This window comes from Dipodomys ordii, unplaced genomic scaffold (genome assembly GCF_000151885.1).
Source record: "Dipodomys ordii isolate 6190 unplaced genomic scaffold, Dord_2.0 Scaffold3, whole genome shotgun sequence".
NCBI lineage: Eukaryota > Metazoa > Chordata > Mammalia > Rodentia > Heteromyidae > Dipodomys > Dipodomys ordii.
In genome coordinates this window covers 23015403-23039229 of record NW_012267219.1, presented here as the reverse complement: position 1 = coordinate 23039229, position 23827 = coordinate 23015403, and positions in this window count along the sequence as shown.

The following is a 23827-nucleotide window of genomic DNA, read 5'->3' as shown; positions in this document are numbered from 1 at the left end:
AGTGGATGGTTGAAGGTGTGAAGGGAATGGAGCTACAGAACAGAAAATGAATATCATTTTAATGTGATTCAAAAACAAGATACCAATATGATGGACAAACAGAATCTCACACCTTAAGCTATTCTTCTGGCATCCTATACTTATGTGAGCTCATTATAACATGTCACAATTTTCAAATATGGAACCTATTTTACTTCCAGGTTTTTAAAGTTGCACAGTTCTATTATTACTAGCAGCAACTCTATTTGTATTCACATACATTGGGTTATATATCAAACAATCTTTGTTCCTATAAGCAAATATGTAACTGATGTTATTTTCTTCTGGCTTTGAAAGAAATCAGTGGAATTTTTTCATTATTGTTTCATTTTGGTTTTTGTTTTTTGTGGCATATTTCCCTTCTTTCAGTGTTTGCAAAAACTTTTTATAAAATGGAAACTATCATTTATTAATTATGAAACAATAAAAATAAATAAAAGCAAATTAATTTTATAATGACATGAAAAAACTAAACCTTCTCATTTTTCCTAAATTTCTATCCTTTTCAAATTGGCACATTTGCGGCTTGCTGGCAGCTTTGGCAACTGAGGACTTTCATCAATATTCTGTGGCGACTGTCACCAGAACTTTGGCCCTTGTAAATAATAAGAAGAAATTAATTCCATTTACTTCCATGTACACTCGAATACAGCCAACAGACACATTATAAGGTACTTCAGATTACATTATGGTTATAATGTTTAGAATGGTACATTTATATACTTCATGAAATCATATTATCAAGAATATCCTACTTGAAAGGTATCTTGATAACACAGATTGTATAATAAAATAATATTCGCTTTTTGTGTCAGACCTGTTTTATTTTTTAAATTGTCTTTGAGACGTTACATAAAAGGGTTTCAATGCCACAATCAGTTCATGGGTACAAAATTCGTGTAAATGTTAAGACTATGAAAGAATGAATATGTGATATTTTATCATAGCTTTTATCAAACTGGTAAAATACTGAATCATTACTTTGTGTGTGTGTGTGTGTGTGTGTGTGTATGTGTGAGTGTGTGTGTGTGTGTGTGTGTGTGTGTGTGTGTGTGTAGGATTCTGTAGCAGAGAAAGCACAGGGAATGCAGTTACATAATTCAATGTATATTCTGCCAAATTAAGAAAATTGAGGGAAGGGGTCAAGTTGGGAGATTTGGGGGAGAATAATGAAAAGAGTGACATTGCTCAAGATTCATTGCATCCATATACTCCTGTAATTGAATGGCAACTCCTTGGAACAACTGCTTGAAGATGATAACAAAATAATAAGAAAAATATTTTCCCTTTCTGTCTCATTCAGTGAATCAAATATTAGCACGTACACTTTGTAGTTGGTGGCTCATATTGAAGCCATACCTATGCAGGAGGAGAGACAAAGAGAGCTGTGGTATGAGGTTACCTCAGGCAAATAGTTCCTATGACTACATCTTAACTAATAGCTGGGATTGGTAGTGCAGTACTGTCATTTCAGTAACATAGGAGGCTGTGATTATGAGGATCCCGATTCTATACAGGAAAGATATAAAATAAGCCAGAACCTAAGTCAACAGAAAAAGCTGGTGTGATGGCTTTACCTGCTATTCCAGCTAAGATTAGTAGTGTAAATAGGATCATTGAGATCCATTCTGGCTTTGGCAAAAAAATAAAGCCCTATCTTAAAAACTAACCTGAGCAAAGGGCAAGTAGGTATGGTACAAACAGTAGCACGTAGGCCTTGAATTCAAACAACAGTACCAAACATGTAAGAAGAAATGATTATGCAGTGCCTAATGTATTTAAATAATGACTTTTAGAAATAGCCTCTTCTTATGTAGCTACAAAATTGTGATCCTCATGCATCAGTCCCTTGGTGTTAGGAATATTAGTTACTCTGTCTTAAACAACACAGCATTCATACCCATACTATATACTGTCTAGCATGTGCGAGAGAAATTAGCCAAAGAATGTCTAAATGAAGAAAAATCACAGTGCCAAACTCCACAAAAGAATAAAACCAAGTAGACACCCAAGAAAATCAAACATCCTGGGGGAAAATTCCAACAGACTCGAGAAAGCAAGTTCTCTGGAAGAGTTGTTAATTAAACAAAGGAGGTGGTTGGAAAGGAGAGGCTTGGACACATAAATCCAACATAATGAAAAGAACTGTGCAACAGAATTTTCACCTTGCTGTATAGGCAGTAAGAGAATGTTTATACAGAGTTTTGATGGATTTGCACAAAAGTAACTCAAACTGTATAATAGTTCTGTACAATTGAAAATACATGGATGTATAAATTTTGCTATCAATGAGGTTGGAAATAAATGGTACTGGAAAAATATTTTACCAAAATTTAACAACAATCTCAACAAATTAAAGATTTTTTGTTTTGTTTTTTGATTTTGTTGATCATAGGGCTTGAACTCTGGGACTACACACTGTCCCTCAGCTCTTCAGCTGAAGGCTAGTGCACTACCAACTTGAGCCAGTACGACATCTGGTTTTCTGGTGGTTTATTGGAGATAAGAATCTCACAACTTTCCTGCCCAGGCTGGCTTTGAACAGTGATCCTCAGATATGAGCCTCCTGAGTAGCTAGGATTACAGGAGTGCACCACCAGCATCTGGCTCCATATTAAACATTTTTAATTCAGCACACTGAATGAAACTGATGTGAACACATCTTTGTGTTGTTCATGTATTTATAATAATAATATCAATCAGTAATAGCTTATTTTGTGTGAATTCCCATCAAATGATCATTGCTTTAATAAATCACTACCAGTTACTTAGGGCCTTGATTCTGGTGTGCATAGCAATTAGGAAGACTAGACCCTGACTTCCAGGCACTTAAATCTAGAGCAACTGTCAGGAGACATAGAAATATTGCAGCAACTCAGTTACTTAGGGAAATTAATGGGTGGTATATTGGATTTGGCACCAGGAATACCAATTAGAAACCAGTTGACATGAACCAGACAAATATATCATGATTCAAACTAGAGTCATGGGAGAGTGGTCCACAAAGAAAGATATATTTAGGGTCATTTCAGAAAAATATAAATCATTTCATTTGTTTACATTTAATGTCTATAGTTACCCTGTCACTTCCAAAAGAGGAAGATATATTCTAGCTTTCTTTTCTGTTTTTTCTTTTTTTTTTTTTTGCCAGTCGTGGGGCCTGAACTCTGGGCCTGGACACTGTCCCTCAGCCCTTCAGCTCAAGGCTAGTTAGTGCTCCACACAGTGCCACTTCCAGCATTTTCTGCTTATGTGGTGCTGAGGAATCAAACCCAGGGCCTCAAGCACTCTACCAGTGAGCCAACTACCCAGCCCCTATTTTTCTTTTTTTAAATAAGTTTTTTATTGTGAAAATACTGTACAGGGGAGTTACAGTCACATGAGCAAGGTCATGAGTACATTTCTTATCAAGTATTGTTGTCTCCTCCTTTGCTTTTCCCCTACCATCCCTTCCCTCCCATCTCCTCAACCACACCCCCACCTTCCCCCCACCTAAATTGTAAAGGCATAGAATTCCATTGTGTATATATACGTATGTATATATATATATATATATATATATATATATATATATATATATATATCACATTTTCTTGATCCATTCATCTACTGAGGGGCATCTGGCTTGATTTCATATCTTAGCTATGGTAAATAATGCTACAACAAATATATTTTTATTATAAAAATACTGTACAGATGGTTACAGTTACATGAGTAGGGGACTGAGTACATTTCCTATCTTTCTTTCTTTCTTTTTAGTGTGTCAACAAAAGGTATGTCCTAGACATGAAGGATCAAATCATAAAATCACTGTCTAGTTTCCCTACTTGTTGGGTACTTTGTGTGTCTGGGGACAACTCTAAGAAGTGAAGTCTCATGGAAATTGCACTGGTCATTGGGATTATAGGAGGGATTACTGATCTCTGGGTTTCTTCTTGTGGAAGTGGGTTATTATGTGAATGACTCTGAATCCTTTTGAGACCTCTAAAAGCTCAGAAAATGCTCCTTGTTTTTTGTCCTTGTGATATAATCTCATGGGCTTGCTTGTTCTTTGCCACTCTGGTACCATCTGCCAAAAGGCCTTCAGCAGAGCTATATTGATTCTGGCACCCTGACTTTGAGCATTCCAAATTTTGAGCTAAATAAATAAATTACGAACTTTGATATACTAGCAGAAATGTGACACATATGCTATCCTTAAGTAAGATGATAATGAAACAAAAAAACAAAAAGAAATGAAAACAAAAACACCAAAAAAAAGACATCTTGTTTCCACCTCCTGGAGTTCATTTCAATAAATATTATTTCATATTGTCAGATGCACATAATAACTATTATACCTGTGTGATCCTCTCCTAAGAATATCCTCGTTTGGTCTCTTTTTTCTTTTTCTTGTTTGTTTGTTTATCTGTCTTTGTGAAGGTAAGTGTTGGGGGGCATAGAAATGGTGGGACAAAAGGAAAAAGAATGCAGCAGTGGTACTCACTATACCCTATGTTGAAAACTTGTGGGGAAGGGAGGGAAGAAAAAACTGGGAGAGAGCAAAGAAAAGGGATAACATTGTTCAAAAAGAAATGTATTATTTATCTGACTTATGTAATCATAATCTCCCTGCATATCAACTTTACACTAACAATAAATGAATTTAAATGTTTAAAAAATAAAATGCAATTTCCAGAATCTAAAAAAATGCTCATGAGCTTACAATGCAATTTCCTGTTTATCATTTCCTTTCCCATGTGGACATTTGGGAAATAAAATATTTCTTGAACCGGAGGGAAAAGAAGAAGATGTGACCTCTAACACCTAATACATTCTAAAAAAATAGTAGAAAAAAAATACCCAAACAAGTAGAGACCCTGAGTTTCTAGCCAAGACTGAAATAAAGTGAGATACTCTTTCTAGCCAAAAATGTTTCTGTCTCCATGGGTGTAGAATATGCCAGCCTTTAGGTAAAAAATCACATACTTTCAGAATGAATAAAGGGAAATAAAGTTTATTGTCTGAGAAAAAAGAAGTAAAAAAAGATAGTTTACTGAATTCAAGTCCATTTTTCCCTAGAAAATGTTTCATGTAGAAGCATACTGTAAATATTTCCTGGTTTTCTTCTCTCTCTCTCTCTCTCTTTCTCTCTCTCTTTCTCCCACCCCTTTTGCCTTCGCTTTTGAATTCTGCCAAAAATATTTCAAGTTCAAGTTGCAATCCTCTTTTAAAGAAATTTTGCTAAAGATTTAAGTATAAAATATTACTACCTATTTATACTACACACAATGACATGAATAATTATACTTTAAAATCATGCAATTTATATAAGTGCATTCTTCAATAGAAATATATACCTTTCTCCACTTCCCCATGATGTATCAATTCACACATTTACCTAGGGTATATTATAAACACAAACTTAAATGATGATATTTTGTGCATGTGCTTTTCACGACTGTTTTGCATGGACAAAATATACCTTTCCCATGCAAACTGAGTGCAAGGCTCATTCTCATGAAATTATTCATGAGTTTTCCCCAGGTTTCCTTTGCTTTTGAGGCAGACAAAGAGAATCCTTGAAAATGTTCATAACTAGAATCAGTTCATGCACCATTTCTATTATCCTGTGTCAATGTCTCACCTATTAACGTGATTCCAATGTTAGACTTGAAACATCTTAGATGCAGGCCTTTACACTCACTATTTCTTTCTTTTTTTGGGAGGGGGGTCCAGTTGTGAGGACTGAACTCTGAGCCTGGGCTCTGTCCCTCAGCTCTTCAGCTCAAGGCTAGCGCTCTACTCACTATTTCTGTGCAAGTAGTTGTTGGATACTTTGCTGCATGAAATAAATCAATGTTGTTAATGGGATGCTTCTTCAGATGTTCCTAAGGTTTGCGTGATGCAAAGTCCCTGCATCAGTTATGACTGAGTTATAAAAATATTAACAAAGGACTTTACTTACAATCTACTTAATTTTGTAAGAAAATTTAAGAATTTAAAGAGTATCTCATGTATATAGAATTAAATTCTGTATATAAGCTATTACAGTCAATCCATTTATCCACACATGTGACACAATTGTATGGAATTTTATCAGTCAGAGTCATAATGTTGTACCTATATCAATACCTTGGTTGTGGTATGATACTACCATAGTACAACAAATTTCCACTGAGGTAAACATGGGAAAATATAAAGAAATATTTCTGGATTACCTCTTGACTTTGCTTGTGGGCTTGTAATTACCCTAACAATAATTTCAATTTAAAATCTTTCATGTTAATTTTAATTAGTTTTGTTCTACTTGAATGTAATTAAGAAAAACATATACACACATATTCATTTTGAAATTCATCTCAGGAAAGTTTATTATATTAACTCAGTTTGCTGTGAGGCTCTAGGCAGATGAATATCATAAAATATTTATATGAAATGTCTGATTATTCAAAATAGGACATAAAATTTCTTTATTACATTATGAAAGAGATGGTAGCAAAAGAGAGATGATGTTGCCTAGAAATGATCCTTGGGTTTTGTGAAACCCCTAATCTCAAAGGTGGCTTTTAGGAATACTACCATTTAATAACATAGAGGAAAATGGACAATAACTAGTTTTAAAGAGGGAATAATTGAGAGTTTGTATTAAATTTCCTAGTAATTAATATTTCTTTGCTAGCCCCATAAAGATATCCAACAGACATTAGCTATAGGAGTGTGAGACTAGAATATAATTTATTGACTCATCTATCTCTGGCCACAAAGCTTCTGGAGCTCCAGATGTATATAGCTAGGAGTAGCAGTATGGCTTCTTAGAAAGGTGGTTGTTTATAAGAAAGAAACCTGGTATGTGATCCCTAGTACAGAAAACAATAATCTATAGCTACTCAATGACTTATTGGCCAACTTTTTACTCAACTGGGAATTCAAAGACACTGCAAATACCTTAGGCCGAAAAGCAGACCTCTTTGTGTACTTTTCCACAAAGAACTCTGCTTTTCCTCCTGATTTCTTCTTCTCAATAAAACTTATCATCACTCTGCCTGTTGTTGACTCTCAATAATCTATGTATTATTATTAATATTTGGCCCCTCTGTTTAAGGATACAGGTGGACCTGTTGCAACAATGAGAAGTACAAATTGTCATGTCAAAAACAAGCTTTACAATGTCGGTGGGAGGGGAGGGGGGGAAGGATTGGGTGGGGTGGGAGGGATGAGGCTGGGAAGGGAGGTGAAGGGTAAACAAAGGAGGAGGCTGCAATGCTTGGTAAGAAATGTATGCATTATCTTGCCCATGTAATTGTAACCCCTCTGTACAGTATATTCACAAATAAAATTTAAAAAAAAAGAAAATTAAGTATCAAATAGTTTGAAAATAAAACAACTTTGGGACATAAAAAAAAATCTTATTTCAAAAACATACAACAAAATCTCTTTTTTTTGTCGGTCGTGGGAATTGAACTCTAGGCCTGGGCGCTGTCCCTGAGCAATTCAGCTCAATGCTAGCGCTCTACCACTAGAGCCACAGTACCACTTCCAGCTTTTTATGTTTATGTGGTACTGAGGAATTGAACCCATGGCCTTATGCATGTGGGGCAAGCACTCTACTGCTGAGCCACCTTTCCAGCCCCAACAAAGTCTCTTTTTACATTGAAAATTGCTCTCAAATTAAGACTTTTTGCTATCCATATGCAATCCCACAACTCATTGCATTTGTTGTGTGACTGTGAATATTAGAATTTGCATTTCATCTGGAAGTTGAAAGTATCCTGCACAATGATACGTATGCTCTTTTAATCATAATTCTCTGTGGTTTTACTATTATTATTAGGTTGCTATATTTAAATTTAATGAAGCATTTATTCTCAATCAAGAAGACCATTGAGATGACACAATTCTATAAGCCTTGATGTGCAGAGTAATAAACTTCATTTGGTGTGAGAGGAGAAATGATTGACTATGCTTTCTATTCAATATTCTTTTATTCTTCTTTTATGATGTTTATAAGTGAAGCAAATAATAAAACATATTGGACTTTTTTTCCCTAAACTTTTCTATGGACTTCAGTGATAAAGGAATGAAGAAAAAACACTCTAGAAAAGTATACTCTGTTATGTTTTAGGTATTTGTTCATTAAATCACACAGTCAAGATACTTTTCAGTACAAGCCAACTTTTCTTTAATATGTAAATCTATTTAAAGCATGGAGTAGGTCTAGGGTTTGAATATGAATACAGAAAATTTGGAAATATTGTACCCCAAAACTTAATTAGTGCATAGACACACAAAAATATAAACCCAGGTGATGAATTTTAATTAACTAGAATGAGAATAAAACAAGATATCATCTTTAGACAAACATAATATAATTTTACACTGAGCATTTAATAATTATGTGCCAAACATTTAACTGAACAATTATTAGAATTAACAAAAATCTCTTGAAGTTGCCAGATACAAAAGAGACATGAAAAAAAATAATTCCGTCTTTTTTTCATTTTAGGCCCACACACATCTGTTTATTGTTCTTTTCCTCCTCTTGGTTAAGCATATTTTCTTCAAACACAAACTCGTCTGCAGAGATGCATCTTTGCCTTTCCCATATTACCATTAGTGACTTCATTCTGATTTCAATACAAAAGTGGCCCAAGTACTCTGAATTAATGTAAAATAGTACCATTTCTTTCCTTTATTATTTTACTTTTAAAATTACTGCATGATGTCTAACAAATTGTTTAAACACAGGATAGCAAATACTATAGGAGTAGGGGTCACAAACTTCCATGACTGAACTGCTGTGTATTTTATCATGAATGAGTATTTATGGATCATTAAGGTAGAATACAAAGTTTTTTAAAGTGTAAGTTATAAAAATGTACTTGTTTGAAGGTTATCTGCAGGAATGGATATATATATATATATGTATGCATGCATATACATATGCATACATATGTATATATGCATATGTATGCATGCATACATACACATATGTTTGTATGCACATATAATATATATTCACATATAATATGTGTACATATATAGATATACATGTACATATACATGTATACATACACATATACAAGTATATATGTACATACATATACACATCCATAGACAGATAGATATAGGTAGATAGATAGATGCAATAATAACTTCAGCAATTATGTGGCAATTATTTTAGCAATTATCTGTTTTCCAGATTTTTATGATACATTTTTTTGCCTATATTGTGGTAAAAATCTTTTATCCTGTACTTGCCATGTACCATGCATAATTGGTTAAATCTTCACACTTGTTTTTGTAATTTTACTTTTATAGTTCTGTAATGTTTATAGGTTTTTTAACCTGCCAATGAATAATTTTGCCATAAAGTGTAAATGTTCTCCCTTTTTGTTCCACCAGCAAAAATGTCTTATTAAACTTTCAGGTCACAATACGTGTTACTCTTTTTTAGCATTTACAGGCAGAATGAGCAGCACTTTTCTGTACCCTTGCCTACACTTAATTTATACTGTTAATATAACACAAGCAATAATGTTATGATCTTTCTCTCTAGATGTCTGCTTCTGTCTCTGTTCTATGTACATCTCTCTCCTCATATCAACTATACCCAAAGCCAGACAATATGAATATCAACAGCACAACACACTACCAGTGCTAATATACTGCTCAGACTATGGAGTAAATATTTGTAAAGATTTATAGAGATAAGTGAACTCATCAAGTCGATATTATGGTAAAATTACACCTGCATAATCTGCAGCATTGACTTAAAACTAAAATTATATGTGTTAATCTTTTCTATATCCATTTGAATAAATACCAGGTTCTTAAATTGTTTCCAGGATAAAATGAAGAAAAATTTTCTAGCTTCTCTCATTCAACATCCCAATTTTTTCATCATCTTGAAACTTGTATAAAAGCATTTTTTCATAATAAGTGTTATTTATGCTGTTTACTGATGTTTTCATAGTTACTATCATTAATTATGTTATTTCCATTTATATGATGGATGTATATGATTGCACTGAATCTAAAGATTATTTTATAAGGTAATTTCACTTGTATCAATAAATCCTTGTGATTATCATGTTTCCATCTTTGTTTATTGGTGAAATTTAGAAAGTTATTGTGATCCTTCACAATAACATATATAATAAAATTTTACATTCTCCTACTTTCACTTTATACCACCTAATTTTTCAGCTCAAATTTTTGTAATTCATAGCCCTTTTATTTTTCTTTTGCAAACGTCCAAATCTTATTTAAATCTCAAAGAATGGAATGAAATGAGTAAATACACAATATATGGTTTACCTTCTTTGTCATTTAAGAATCCTATAAATCTGGTGAAAACAAATTATTGCAAGTTTCAGTTGTTGTTGAAAAGTACTGGAAATTGAAAATTTATGCATATTCCTGAATAAACTTTTCATTACTTCTTGGGATGTTGGGATATATAATCTAGGACAATGAATTTTTGATATAACATATATCAGTTGGATAACAGTCACAATCAAATGAGTGTCTCTCTATGAGGTACTATCATAGAGCTGTTTTTTCTGTGGTTTGTACTTTTCTAGACTCCTAAATGCCTGCACCTATGGTGATGAATAGAATCTGTATATGCATCTGGCATATACATTTTATGGCTACAACCAAATTTAATTTATACATTAAATATTGCAAGTGATTAAAACCACAAATAAATGAATAATAACAATATACTGTAACAAAATTGTTCATATTCATGTTCTTACACTTTGTACCACAATGAGGTGAAATAAAGGTTACTTGAACAGAAGCAAAGTTGTACCATAAGTGCTAATTTAATAACCAAGGCAGATATTCCCAAAGATGTTTTTCATCCTGAATAGAACAAAGACAAACTGTGCAGTACTATGCTGCACAGAACAACTTACATATTCAAACCTTTGAATTGTTTATGTGTAAAATTTTGGTTAGTGATTTTATATTATGATTATCAGAGGTAAACCAAAATTTGGATGTTTAAAATGTGGGACAGGACTTATTAAAAAATATTTAGAATGAGAGATGTTGGCTCTCACCTGTAATCCTAGCTAAGGCTGAGATCTGAAGATTGCAGTTTAAATCTAGCTGGAGCAGGAAAACCTGTGAGACTATTACCTCCAATAAACTTCCAAAAGTTTGGAAGTGGAGCTGTAACTCAAGTGCTAGCTTTGAGCAAAAGGTAAAGGACAGTGCCCAGACCATGAGTTCAACCTTCAGGTCTGGTACACACACACATGCACGCACACACACACACACACACACACACACACACACAGAGAGACACACACATTCTGAAAGTCTATATCTTGTAGTTAAAATACAAAAAGTGTTGATATACATATTATTTTGGTAATATTTCAATATGAAAAACATAGTTTGAGATTCACTAATAATAACCCATATTAAGAATTGACCTAGTTTTCACATAGTACATTAAAAACAACAGCAACAAAGAAAAACTCTCTCGTGTTCCTATCTTGGTGTTCATTTCACTTAGCATCATCTTATATGGTCATATGTACATATCTTTAAACCTTTTCAGCTTACCTGATAGGATTATCCTAGACTTGCACTAGTTATTGTAAATAAGGGAAACCATGGGACCTATGTTTCTTTGGGTCTGGATTACTTCACTTAATATAATTTTTTCCAAGTCTGTCCATTTCCTAACAGATGGGATGGTGTCATTCTTTCTGATGGAGGCACATGATTTATATATATATATATGTGTGTGTGTGTGTGTGTGTATATATATGTACATATATATATATAAACATAGTTGTGCTAGTGCCTTTATTATGGCCTTATGAAAACATCAAGCTTATCACTTGGCATTTAAATTGTGTAACATGAAAGTGTTGATATGTAGCTTATGACAATGCATTTATCATATTACATGGTTATTTACCTAGCAAGAAAATGCAATAATTGAAAGATAAATAACAGAATTAATTACTGCCTGCAAACTATCTCCTTCTCCAAAAAGTTACATGGGAATAACTTGAAAATTCCACCATGAAAAAATAGAAAGCAAACTCACAACAAAAACAATTTTTCTGGAAAATTTCTTTGTAAACTTTTTGAATAAATAATCACATTTTATTCAATGATGTTTAACAACCTTTGATAACATAAGCTTTGTTAAAACATTATAGTCATTTCTAAATGAAATAAATCTTGATATCCCTTTCAAATTTAATATTTTACATTTATCTAAAGTCAGATTTATTGTGTTAATAAAGTATGTGTATCCATAAGCACCTATTATGAGAGAAGGCAATTTATAGAAATTCTATATTTTCCTTTTAAAGCATTAAAAATTAAATTCATTTTTAGTGACAGTGTTAAGTGTTGATTTCACTTTTTTGGATGTAGACAGAAAGCATACAAAAGTCTATGGAAATAATCTGTCAAACAAACCACATTATTTATTGTTGCTCAGAAATGAATGATTTTTTTCTTTCACTTGTTTCAAAACAATAGAAATAAAAAATGCGAACTCTCCCTCTTTGCAGATGACATGATCTTGTATTTAAAGAATCCCATGGACTCCACTCACAAATTACTCAAGCTGATTAAAAACTTTGGTAAAGTAGCAGGGTATAAAATTAAACCTCAAAAATCAATGGCTTTTCTGTATGCCAACAATGAGAAAAGCATGGCTGAAATTAGGAAAGCAACTCCATTTGTAATAGCCCCACAAAAAATAAAATACCTAAATTAACTTAAGCAAAGAAGTGTAGGACCTCTATGATGAAAACTTTAAAAACCTGAAAAAGGAAATCAAAACAGAACTTAGAAAGGGGAAAACCCTCCCATGCTCCTGGATTGGAAGGATCAACATGATGAAAATGGCAATACTTCCCAAGGCTATCTACAAATTCAAAGCGATACCTATCAATATTCCAACCTCATTCTTCGAGGAAAAAGAAGAGGCAATCCAAAAATTCATATGGAAAAATAAAAGTCCCCGAATAGCAAAAACAATGCTTAACAGAAAGAACGGTGCTGGAGGAATATCAATACCAAATTTCAAGCTCTGCTACAAAGCAATAGTAATCAAAACAGGTTGGTACTGGCATAAGAACAGACCTCAGGACCAATGGAATAGAATTGAAAACCCAGAAATGAACCTACAGACCTATATCAACCTAATCTTCGATAAGGGAGCAAAAAAATTGAATGGAAGAAAGACAACCTTTTCAGTAAATGGTGCTGGCAAAATTGGGTAATCACTTGAAGAAAACTAAAGCTAGATTCTTATATATCACCCTGCACCAGAATCAATGCCAAATATAATAAAGACCTTGGACTCAAAGCAGACACCCTGAAAATATTACTGGACGGAATAGGTGAAACCCTATTTGTCCTTTTCACAGGCTGAAATTTTCTTAATAGAGACCCAGAAACACAACAAATCAAAGAAAGTTTGTACAAATGGGACTGCATGAAATTCCATAGCTTCTGCATGGCAAAGGACATAGCTAGGAAGATCAATAGAAAGCCCACAGACTGGGAGAAGATCTTCACTAGCCATACTACGGAAAAGGTTCTCAGATCTAAAATAAAATTGAAACTCAAAAAGTTAAATCCAACAACAACAAATCCTCAAGGAAACAACTCCCCAATAAATAAGTGGGCCAAAGACTTACAGAAACTTCTCTCAAGAGGAAAGAAGCATGGCCAATAAACACATGAAGAAATGCTCAACCTCTCTAGCCATAAAAGAAATGCAAACAAAACGATATTGAGATACCACCTCACCCCAGTTAGAATGGCTATAATCAAGAACTCTAATAACAACAGATGCTGGAGGGGATGTAGCCAGAAGGGAACACTACTGCACTGTTGGTAGGAGTGTAAACTTGTTCAACCACTTTGGAAAGTAGTATGGAGGTTCCTCAAAATACTCCACATAGAGCTCTCCTATTACCCAGCAATGCCACTTTTGGGCATTTACCCAAATGATCACAAACAAGACCATACTAAAGCTACCAGCACAACTATGTTTATTGAAGCATCATTTACCATAGCTAAGATATGGAACCAACCCAAATGCCCCTCAGTAGATGAATGGATCAAGAAAATGTGTTATATATATACAATGGAATTCTGTGCCTCCATCAGAAAGAATGATATTGCTCCATTTGTTAGGAAATGGAAAGGCTGGAAAAATTATATTAAGTGAAGTAAGCCAGGCCCAAAGAAACATAGGTCCCATGGTTTCCCTTATTAGCAATAACTAGTATATGTCTGAGACAAGCAGAAACGGTCAGATAAGTTGATGTTAGGCGAAATAAACCCCAAGATAAGGTCTCTAATACTTTTTCTTTCTTGCTAGTTTTTCTAACATATTTATAAGATATTTCTTTGTTGCTTTGTATGTCCCTCCCTCCAAGGTATAACCATGTTTTCACTGTATTTGATGTTGGTATAATTTGTGGAGGGTAAGGGAAAAATCAAATTGTTTAAATAGGGATACAGGTGGACCCATTGCAACAATAAGATGTACAAGACGTTTTGTTGAAAAACAATCTTTACAACTTTGGTGCAGTGGGGTGGGGGGAGAAATGGGAAGGGATGGGAAGGGGAAACAAAGGAGGAGGCAACAATGTTTAATAAGAAATGTACTCATTACCTTGCTCATGTAATTGTAACCCCTCTATACGGTATTTCCACAATAAAAAACTTATTTTAAAAAACAAAGAAAAAAAGAAATTATAAAAAAATATTCTTGAAACCAGTAACAATTTTAAATTAAGAACCGTTTCTACTATGAGTAGGTGTTTGCGGAAGTACACATGATTATGCATGTGTATTTATTTGTCTTTTTCCATCTCTGTGGAAGATAATAATTCCTAGTCTCCAAATCTTTCTTCACAATGGAATTTACAAATAGGAAGCAATCCTCCAGGATGGCGATTTGCTGCAGGTCTTCTAGATTCATGTCTTTTTTTTTCAATCTTCACTGGAATCACAATCAAATTTTTCACTTGGTTCAATGATTGGCTCAAGAACAATTTGGACTGAAATCAGATGAGCAACACAGATGGTATCTAATATTGCATCTCCATTTCTGGCTTGATTCTGTATGCTGCTTGCTTGGTAGCAGAGGAAATCGGTGCAACTGCTGACAGATGACACTATTAGAGCCATCATAGCCAAGATAGAGGGACACCATTAGAATATTCAACAATCTGTTTTATATCTCCATAATCTAACTCCATAGTATTTACCAAAAGTGTCTTTTTTGAACATATTGCAAAGTACCTGAACAGAGGCCATATATGAAACACACCTTTATTCTTCAAATGGTTTATTAAGCAGAGGTATTTTTCATGAATGAGAGATCTTGTATCAGAAGTAAACTCTATATACACATATATTAAATTTTATTAACCTATTTCACTCAATCATTTAAAGTTATTTCATATTAAGAAGGAGAACAAATATGTTTCAATGTTCTTTCAAGCAACTTGTGAGTTTATAAAGTAGTGGTCTACTGATTTTTCATACTCATGCAGTTTGATTCTCCATGAATATTATTTTGGGAAAGAGGCAAGTAATTATAAAGGTTTAGTTATTCCTGTCAAATAAATTATAATTGCAGTGCACTTTTTTCTGTTGATAAGTTGAATTCATATGCATTTCAGATTCAAAATCATGTCAGAATTATAAAGAAAATGCAAATTAAATATAATTTTCTCACAGAGAGATGATTATAAAATTACTATTACATTCATGTTTGTCCTTTTCTCCCTATAATTGACTATCCTAGGGTCTTTTTTGCAACTATTACAGAATCCAACAAAATGAACTGTTCACAAGAAATAGAAGTTTATTTGGTTTGTTATTCTGGAGGGAGGACCAGAGATGAAGAGAGCTCCCCTAGTATGAGCCTTCTTGCTGCTTCATAACATGGCCAAGTCATCATGTTGAGAGTACATATGAGATGATATCATAAATTCCCATAAAAATCAACCCATTCCTGTAATAAAAACATTATAATCTTTTCCTAAGAACAAAACCTTCATGATTTCATCTCTTACATAGCCACCTTTTTGAATGGTTACTAGGGCAATTAAATTTCAATTTTGTTTTGGAGGGGACATTGAAATGATAGCACTATAACTCAATTTGTACGGCAAATTATGTATGCTATTTCATTTTTATTGGTAAAGTCGCTAGGAAGATGAGAGGCATAAGTTATAAAAACAAAGTTTATATATCATATAATGAAGGTTGTAACTATATATGAATATCAAGTAAAATATCAATACTGTGTTAATTTTTCATTGCAGTGAAGAAAAAACCCATCAATTTGTTGATGTTGTTATGGTAAACCTTAAGCTGTTGCTTGTGAGAGACAAGAAACAAAGGGTTTATCCTGACATGCAATTTCAGAGGTATTAGTAATGGTCCACATGACTCTATGGTGTATGTGCTCCTAAATGATAAGGCAGAGCATCATGGCGGGAAGTATGTGATGGAGAAAAGTGGCTCACCTCCTTCAGGTTGGAAGGTAGAAAATGAGAAGAGCAGTGAACCAAAGTAAGACATATATTGCGAAGACGTCTTTTCTCAATTATATACTTCATGCAATCAGCTCTCTCCAACTAACAGCCCATTTGATAAACGTAAACCCATTCATGATCTAATAAACTTTGAATATTGTTACCAATTGGGGACCAACCTTTAACATGATAGCCTTTTTAAGGGGTGTGTCATATTTAAACCTCATGTGTGTTACTTTGCCTTACATTCACCTAAATTGATTTTCACGGCAAACTTTTTAAGATATGTATTATTATTAGAAGGGAAGGTAAGTTAACACAGACAAATAATTTGGTGTTTGCAGGTTATTGCATATCTACTTTAATCAATAAGAGTTGCTAGTGAAACTGTATTTACACACAAACTATCTTCTATTGATTGATTGATTGATCAATCTATAGAAGGATATAGAGATAGAGATAGAGTAATGAGTGTGTAGGCCAGCTGTGAGGCTTTTCAGAGCTAGGTTAGGCTTGACTGATCTCAGGTACACTGCCTTATGTATCTGAGATCAACTTTCAGGTTGACTAAACTGGCTATCTAATTTGGCTAATTCAAATGTCTGGTGTTTGGCTTTGTTTAAGTCAATGTACATTGGTGCCAACAGGCTAGACTGGAGGCTTGGGCAATATTCCCAGAAAGACAGAAGCAAGCAAGTGATTTTGAAACCACATTTTACTGACCAAAGGAATATATAAGACCATGTCAACACAAATATGTTTATTGCAACATTATTCATCATAGCTAAGATATGGAACCAACACATACCCCTCAGTAGATAAATGGATCAAGAAAATGCAAAACTGGAATTCTATGCCTCCATCTGAAACAATGACACTGCCACATTTGTTAGGAAATAGAAAGACTTGGAAAACATATATTAAGTTTAGTAAGCCCTTATTTGCAATAACTAGTATATGTCTAGAATAATCTTACTAGACAAGCAGAAAAGTCAAAAGCTATGTACATATATGACCATATAAGATGATGCTAAGAGAAATGAACCCCAAGATAGGGACACAAGAGGATTTTGTCTTTGTCACTGTTGTTTTTTATGTACTATGCGATTTTTTTTGTTTCTTTTGTATGTTCTTCCCCCATGGTATAAACCCTGTTGTCACTGTATTTGATTCCAGTGCCCTGCATCTTCTATATACATTTTTCTAATTTGGGGATGGGAAGGGGAATAAGAAAATGCTGAAATAAGTATATGTCTTGACCCATTGTAACAATGACACATGCAAGACATTATTTTTAAAACAAACTTTACAACTTGGTGGGGGGGGAGTAGGGGAAGGGGGAGAACAGGAGGGGAGATAGTAGGAGTAACCCCTCTGAACAATATCTTCACAGTAAAATATATAAATGAAAGCCTGTATCAGATTTAACAAATGGGCAATTATGATTAGGCTTACAGGGAAAGGACTACACAGTAATGATTCAAATAGTACAAAGACACATGGATACAGAAAATATAAAACCGCATCCTTTTTTGGTAAACCATCTATTCTAGTATGAATTTCCTATATGGAATTTAATAAAAAGCATGCACTTGATGCATATTAAACTTTACCAATATGTGCATTTAGTCATATTTGCCAAATATATTGACTTTTCAGAATAATTTGTACTTATATCATGATTTTCATATTATAACTGTACTTAAATATGATTATGATTTCTCTCATTTGTATTTTTGATGTCTAATGTACATATTTTATTAAAGACATACTATTTAAGTCTCATATTTAAGAAAACTGAAACATCAACCCCAGAAATCATTTTGGATTTTAATCTCCAGTGTTACAAATCACCATGAGGACTTTTATTCTGATTCTACCCTAGAAGTCATGATTCAGTCAACTATTTTATTACCTGCTTATCTTGGTTTGGTTCATCAGGTAGTTTAGAAAATGAAAGCAGATGGAGTTGGCCAGAAAAGTAGCTCATGGAGACAGTTAGTCACTGAAGTTTGTAATGGATCTCACAGTCAGTACAGAGAAAACTTGATTTGTATGGTAGCCTTTGAGGTTCTTCCTGTACTACTTTATCTATATAAGGAAAAAATACTTTGTAAAATTAGAGTAATTTATGTTTCAGAAAACACATATAGATGTAATAAAACGGGAGTATGCCCTAATAAATTTACATGTTACTGAATAATTATTTTAAATGATATTTACAAAATTAGTTTTAAAAGGCTATTCCTATTCTATTTACTTGAAGCACAGAGTTTATAGTAAGGTAAAATATAATTAATTATGTAAACAATTCCAACTCATCAAGCTGATTTCTCTGGTTTCTGAATATTATAAATGATTTATGTAGCATGCTGTCACATTTCTCATTATGATTGTACTTGAGTTCAATTGACATTTATTATGGGAAAATTAAGACTGAAATTTACTTGTCTGAGTATCTTCAAATAGAATGGAAATACAGGAAATTAATAAACTTGGGAAACATTTCTGGTAAAGGGGTGACATATTAGGAGGGATATTGATGAGAAAGAAATGAACCAACAAAAGGATTTTATTGAAAATAGTTTTTAAAACTTCTAGCTAAATGCATATTTGGCTTAGTTGAATCTTCTTTTACGTGAGATGCATTATTAGTAAAAAGAAACATTTCATATTAAGAAATAAGATGAAGAAGCAAATAGTTAAAAACTCATAAGGTATAAATTCCCAAATGGTTCTTCATTCAGGAACAGTGATTTCACATTCAAAAAACCCAGAAGTACTAGTATATTCTCAGTCAAAGAATTACACCCACACAAAGGCACTGATACTTTGCTTATATGCATTCATTACGTACACTGAAGTTTGAGGTTGGAAAGGATAATGTTTCTAAGGATGAATATTTTCCTCTAGGTATTTGTCTTATAATTAATTTATATCACAAACAAATTACCATTCCAGTGTTTCTGTTCACTCATTCTATGTAAAAATGTCTGCATTGAAAAACTTAATTGACATAATTAATTCATTACATAATATTAGAATAAAATTAAAGTAATATAAAGAAATCACTATTCTAGAATAAATATTTACTCATTTTTATGTCTTCAATAGTTTTTGCAGACTTGAAGAAAGCAGTTTTAATTTCTCTCAAATCTTTATCATTTTTAATGTCAAAAGTCCTTCTGACTTTGGATGATTTCATGGACTACAGTGACATCTCTTTTTTTTAAGCTGGGATAGTGAGTTACTCTCTGACTAAGAGAAAATAGAAACAAAGGCTTCAGGTTTAAGGGATGTAAATGAAAGAGAAATTTTCTTTCTTAGATCTCAAGTTCACTCCCAACCTATCACATCCCTGTAGTAGTAAACTCGACGAAGCATGGAGGAATAAATTCTTATCTTGTTGCTGGTGGCTCATCCTTGTAATCCTAAGTACTCATTCGTCTGAGATCTGAGAATTGTAGTTTGAAGCCAGCCCAGGCAGGAAAGTCCTTGAGACTCTCATCTCCAACTAATCACCAGAAAACCGGAAGTGATGCTGTGGATCAATGTTGTAGAGAACTAGGCTCTGAGTTCAAGCCCCATCACCAACAGAAAAACAAACAAACAAAAAAACCCCACATAAATTCTTTCTGTATATCAATTTTTCAAATCACAGAGCCAGTCTTTTCCACTGGTTATCCCATACTTCACTTCACAAGGCCTAAAAATAACCAATTTTTATTAGATATCTCTACCTTATTTTACTTTGTGCTATTATTGACTAAATAAACTGATAAAATTATGAAAAATATAAGTTAACAGATCAGAACTATAACTTATTCAACTAACACCCAAGTTTCTTTCAGGGGAACAGCACTTGCTTTCAGGAAATAAAATAATACTTTAATAGGTTGAAAACATATTACCATTTCATATTTAGTACATTCTTCTACAAAAATATCTATGTATGCTCTGCTAAGAAGTACCACACATTTGGAAAACATGTATTCTGAACATTAGGAAACTAAACTTTTAAAATATCTTCATTCTTGTTCTGTCTCCCCATGATTTTTATTAGTTTATATAGATTTTATGATACTTGAAACTGAAAGGTTAGGGGCTCTGAGGTATCACACAGGCATTTCAATTTTAGATGTAATAAACTAGGAAAAAAGATTCTTCTACACTAGTTGTGAGGCAAAGATAACCACTGAAGAGGCAAAGGATCAACACAGTAAGCAGGAGAAAAGGATTACAGACAACAGAAATCTTGTCTGTAGTTACTGGAGTAGCCTGCCAATAGCACACAGGCACACACCCAGTCTCCATTTATAACTCCCTCAGCTGGAAGTCATGCTGCTTGCTGGTGTTCAGTGAATGTCAGGGAGTGCTGTGCCCATAATTAGTTTTATTCTCTTACTAAAAATACAAAACAAATGACTACATGATACAGAAACAAGGAATGAGAAATGATGTATGAGTGAACATTGCCTCATAGGATTCACAGACTTTGCTGTTCTACATACATTCATCATCTTACACAATACATTTCTTTATAGATATAAAGTATATTGTTATTTTATAATGTATTATAAAGGATAGTGGGGCCTAGAATATACCACTTAAAATGATAGGCAATAGTATTGTAGGGTTATGACAGTATAAGACATAAACACTTTTTTCTTTCCAGTAAGAGGGGAATCTCATTAACTTGACTAAATGAAACAGAAAGGATTGGAACCAAAGAGAAGAGCAGTGGAATAGAAAAACCTAATGAGGAGTTTCTGTCCAGGTAATTTCTGATTCATTCTCTTAAACCAAGGTGAAGCTAATCACTATTCTTTTAAAATTGTTTAGGCTACAGAAAATTTAGAATAGATTTCAAGAAGATATTTAGTAATAACACAAACAAGATAGAAGGACAAGGTCCAGACCATCAGAGCAAGGCTGCCTTTGTCCTAACAAAAAGTCTGAAATATTTGTATAGAAGATGATGTTTTTCTTTTTGTCTGCTCACATCAGTAATTCTTTATTTCCCATTCATGTTGTCATTCATTGACTGTCTGTGTTCTCTTTATGTCCACAAGGTCATTGTCATTGTCCTGTGCTTTCTTTCTTCCTTCCTTCCTTCCTTCCTTTCTTCCTTTCTTTCTTTCTTTCCTTCCTTCCTTCCTTCTTTCTTTCTTTCTCCCTCCCTCCTCCCTCCTCCCTCCTTCCCTCCTTCCCTCCTTCCCTTCATCCCTCCCTTCTCCCTCCCTCCTTCCTTCCTTCCTTCCTTCCTTCCTTCCTTCCTTCCTTCTTTCCTCTCTTCCTCCCTCCTTTTCTTTCTCCCTTTCTCTCTCTCTTTCTCTTTTTCCTTTCTTTCTTTCTCTTTTTCCTTTCTTTCTTTCTTTCTGTACTAGAGTTTGAACTCAGGGTCTTTGTGCCCCATGGAAAGACCTCCCATGCTCATCCATTAGCAAACCCAATATTATGAAAATGGCAATACATGGATAGCAATCCATAGAATTAACACAACACCTGTTAAAATACCAATGTCATTGCTCAGAGAAACAGAAAAATCAATACTTAATAAGGAAACATAAAAGACCACAGATACCCCCAAAATATTCTACAGATTTATTACACCCATCCTTTGAGATATTAAAATCATGGCCTGTGTGTGTGTGTGCTGGTCCTGGGGTTTGAATTCAGGGCCTGGACACTGTCCTTGAGGATGTTTTTGTTCAAAGCTAGTGCTCTACCACTTGAGCCACACCTCCAAGTTCTGGCTTTTTGGTGGTTATTTAGAGATCATACTCTAATGGACTTTCCCACCTAGGCTGGCTTTGAACTACAATCTTCAGACCTCAGCCTCCAGAGTAGTTAGAATTATAGGTATAAGTCACTAGCACCAGGCAAAACCACATTTTTATGTCAACTTTTCAAACATTTGTAATTGCCATGAGTTACAATGTACTTCATTATATATGCAAGTTTACACATGCCTACACATGATTGAAACTGTGGGAATGTCTGAAGGGATTAAAAAGGGGTAGAAAAAAGAACATTATAAGATAAGCAGCATCAAAATAAATGAGAATAGCAAACTAATCTCAATGAAATCTCCTAAATAATAGAGAATAAATGAAAGTAATCAGGGGATTAATTTGATTCAAGTACTGTATATGCCTATGTGAAATGATATGGTAAAACCCTTTTAAGCTATTACTATATGTAATAAATGACAGGAATGTAAAACAGATTCCACCTAGGGTGGGGGTAGTAGTGGAAGTTAGAGAGTCACTGGGTATAGTGAATAAGATAAATGTGGTCAAAATATTATGTGAAAATAGAATAATGAAACTTTTTATTGGTTTGGGACAAGAGGGAGAAGAAAAGGGATTGCAATAAGGGAATGAGTCTAATTATTGCACATTAAACATGAACATATGAAAATGAACTGATTGATACTGAGGAGTGTAAAGTATAACAAGTAAAATAAGGGTATCTGCTTTTCAGTATAATATTTCATCATTAGACATTGGAAATAACTATTATTTTTATTTTTTGTTCTTTAATTTTATTTGGAATTGTATTTAAACTTGGTTTCAAACATGTCAATTTCAACACATTTTTATTTTATATGGTGGTACAACAGAGAGTTTGGAGAATAATGCTGAAAGTCCAATGGAAATAATAAAAATGGTTATCACAAGGAAAAGACAAGAAAGACATGACTCAACATAATTATGCCTTTTAGGCATAACAGCAAACCCAAGTTATTTCATGTTGCATAGTAACAATTATTATGACGTTTACAATGCTTACAAGCAAACACATCATTAAAATTCAAGCTAACCACTGTTAAAGGTAATAGAAATACTAAGTTGTGAAGCAAGACTTCTTAGATGAAATATATAACAACAAGCCCTACCCTATAAAATGGAATCATAGTGAGTTGGATAATTTACACATGGTACTGAGCTACATTGTATTTTTGCTGTAGCTTCATTTTTTAAAAGCAGTACTCCACTTTGAAAATTTACTGTTATCTTTTATTCAAAGTATGTGTGTAGATTTGTTGCAGAAATGTTTATCCACATGTTTTTTCTCATTGATTCTCAAGAGTTAAGAGTCTCAATCTGCTGGGATGTAGCTCAGTGGCAAAGGACTTGCCTACAAGTGTGACATCCTGGGTTCGATCCCCCATACCAAAAAAGAAAAGACAAAAAAAGAGTCTCAATCTATGTTTGAAATGATCATAATCCTACAAATTTTAATACTAAAATTAC